Source organism: Ranitomeya imitator, chromosome 2 (assembly GCF_032444005.1).
Source record: "Ranitomeya imitator isolate aRanImi1 chromosome 2, aRanImi1.pri, whole genome shotgun sequence".
NCBI lineage: Eukaryota > Metazoa > Chordata > Amphibia > Anura > Dendrobatidae > Ranitomeya > Ranitomeya imitator.
The window spans coordinates 128,520,041-128,523,636 of NC_091283.1; positions in this window are offsets into that span (position 1 = coordinate 128,520,041).

Genomic DNA, 3,596 nt, shown 5'->3' on the forward strand with positions numbered 1-3,596 from the left:
GAAGGCCTAGAAGCCTCTATTGCTACCCTTCCTAAACCGGGGAAACCTTTGACCTCTCCAGGGAATTTCCGCCCTATAGCTCTTTTAAATTGCGACGTCAAAATCTACGCCAAGATATGGGCTAATAGGCTAAAGTCGATCCTTCCCTCCCTGGTCCACCCAGACCAGGTTGGGTTTGTTCCGGGAAGACAGACTAGAGACGGCACGAGGCGCTTGATTGATCTGCTGGATGTGGTGGAGAGGGGGAGTCTTCCTTGTGTGTTCCTATCCCTTGACGCAGAAAAAGCGTTTGACAGAGTGCACTGGGGGTATATTGAACTTACCCTTCAAAAATTCGGCCTATCGGGCCAAATTATTAGAGCCATCATGGCCCTTTATTCTAATCCTTGTGCCTCTGTTCGTTCAGCTGGTTTTAAATCTAGAACCTTTCCTATCTCTAATGGCACTCGTCAGGGCTGTCCTCTCTCCCCCATCATCTTTGCTCTCATCATGGAACCTCTCGCCGCTATTGTGAGACAATGTCCGGAAGTGCGGGGAATAAGGGTGGGAGACCATGAACATAAAATCGGTCTATATGCAGACGACGTGGTCCTGACCTGCTCTGCCCCCCTTGACTCCCTTAACGCGATCTCCAATATCCTTACCCAATTCGCTGCGGCCTCATATTATAAGCTAAATTTATCTAAGTCCACAATCTTCCCTCTGTTCCTCCCACTTTCTCTCCAACGGCACATCCAATCTAAATTTCCTTTTATTTGGTCTCCCCTCGGGTTTACCTATTTAGGTATTCAAATAACGCACACCAACAACATCGTACGTGTTAATTGTGACACGTCCCTCTCAGAGGTTAAAAAAGAGATAGACCAACTTTCTAACTCTCATTTGTCTTGGATGGCCAGAATTCAAACCAGTAAAATGCTAATCCTTCCTAAACTCATTTACCTTTTCAGATGTCTCCCCCTCATTATCCCATCTAAATATATCTCAACATTCCAATCACTGATTGATCGATTCATTTGGAACAGTAAACCCCATAGAATTAAGCGTTCACTAATGTCACTCCCATACTCGCTAGGGGGTCTTGGAGCCCCCCAAATTCAATCGTACCATAGAGCCGCACTCCTAGAACCCCTCAAAATTTGGTGGGAGGGAAGCTCTTCGCTCAGGTGGTTTAGCATCGAATCAAATTTTGCTCCTGGTCGGTCCCTTAAAAATTTGCTGGAACTCGGTTTGCTCCGTTCTATTCCTCGTGGCTCCTTCCTTAAATCAATGCACTCCGCTACAAAAATTTGGTTGGAATCTTGTCCCACTCACCTCTCAATTCTGTCCCATTATCTATCCCTCGATGCCCTTGAATCTGCTATTGATGGTCTGTCTTTATCTGCCTGGAGGGAGTGTGGGATTCTCTGGATCCGGGAGCTATACGATTCCAATGGCTTGATCCCATTTCCGGAGCTAGCTACCCGAAACGCTCTATCTAGTAGGTGCTTCTTCCAATATTTTCAACTGCGCAGCTTCTTGAAAAGCTCCAGTCCGTTCGGGGCGCTCACCTCCATCCCGGCAGAAGAAACTCCAATCCAAAGATTTTTCAGGCCAAATACTCTGGTGCCCCATGGTATCTCAATTATTTACAAAGCTCTTCTGTCTCACGACATAGCGGATAAACTCCCTTTTATGTCCTCTTGGGAGACTGCTCTTTCATTTTCAGCTTCCCCGGATGACTGGCATTTTGCTATGATACACACATCCAAATTCTCCTCTTGTATTGGACACCTAGAACAAATTAAAAAAATACACCTCCAGTGGTACCTTACTCCTATCAAATTGGTTAAATTTTACCTCTCTTCCTCCCCCCAGTGTTGGAAAGGTTGTAACTCCAATGGTTCCCTAGCTCACGTCTGGTGGGATTGTCCGCGTCTTCAAGTGTTTTGGCGTCAGGTCGAATCCACTTTAGCAGGGGTCACCCATCTTCCTCTCGACTTAACTGGCCCATTAGCTATTTTGGGGATTTCGCTTTTGTCCTTCCCCAAACCCCTCCAACCCCTCCAACCTATAATCTCTAACATCCTTATTGCAGCGAGATACTGTATCACAAAATATTGGAAATCCCTTATAGTTCCCTCCAAAACTGAACTAATTGCGAGAGTTAACCTACACTTAAGCTATGAACTGATCACTGCTGGCTCCCTTTCCAAAAAGAATAAGGTCCTCACCTGGTGGGATCCTTGGATTACCTCTCCTCTGATGTCATTACCCAGCGCTCTCCTGCCTAGACCTTCAAGTTAGAAGTATTGCCTTATGTTTAATGCTGTTTATAATAATGTACTCATGCGTATCTCAGGTATTACTATTGTTACCACACTTCTGTAAATTATCAATGGTGGTATTCCCCTCGTATTTCCCCCTTCTCCTGTTTTTCTCTATGTTATAATTGTAAAGCTTTTCTACAATAAAAATTTGATTGGTTAAAAAAAAAAAAAAAAAAAGATAGAAGCTAGGGAGAGGCACCCTGGAGAACACCTTGGAGCGGCAGACACTGTCTCTAGAACCCAGACCCAACTTGTAGGCCTAATGCAGTGTTGTTTCAACAACTACTTAACGAGGGCTTCAAGATAGAAGCTAGGGAGAAGCAACCTGGAGAACACCTTGGAGCGGCAGACACCGTCTCTACAACCCAGACCCAACTTGTAGGCCTAATGCAGTGTTGTTTCAACAACTACTTGAGAGCCTGAAAATGGAATTTCAGGACAGGAAACATGGAGAACAGCACGGAGCGGCATACACCGTTAGTAGGCCCCAAACAAACTAGTAGCCCCACTGCAGTTGTTCGATTAAAAAACTATTTAACAAGAGCCTGAAGATTGAAGCTCAGGAAAGGCAACCAGGAGAACACCTTGGAGCGGCAGACACTGTTAGTAGGCCCCAACCAAACTAGCAGCCCCACTGCAGTTGTTCGATTAAAAAAACTATTTAACAAGAGCCTGAAGATTGAAGCTCAGGAAAGGCAACCAGGAGAACACCTTGGAGCGGCAGACACTGTTAGTAGGCCCCAACCAAACTAGTAGCCCGACTGCAGTTGTTCGATTAAAAAACTATTTAACAAGAGCCTGAAGATTGAAGCTCAGGAAAGGCAACCAGGAGAAAACTTTGGAGCGGCAGACACCGTCTCTACAACCCAGACCCAACTTGTAGGCCTAATGCAGTGTTGTTTCAACAACTACTTAACGAGAGCCTGAAAATGGAATTTCAGGACAGGAAACCTGGAGAACAGCACGGAGTGGCATACACCATTAGTAGGCCCCAACTAAACTTGTAGCCCCACTGCAGTTGTTCGATTAAAAAACTATTTAACAAGAGCCTGAAGATTGAAGCTCAGGAAAGGCAACCAGGAGAACACCTTGGAGTGGCAGACACTGTTAGTAGGCCCCAACCAAACTAGTAGCCTCACTGCAGTTGTTTGATTAAAAAACTATTTAACAAGAACCTGAAGATTGAAGCTCAGGAAAGGCAACCAGGAGAACACCTTGGAGTGGCAGACACCGTCTCTACAACCCAGACCCAACTTGTAGGCCTAATGCAGTGTTGTTTCAACAACT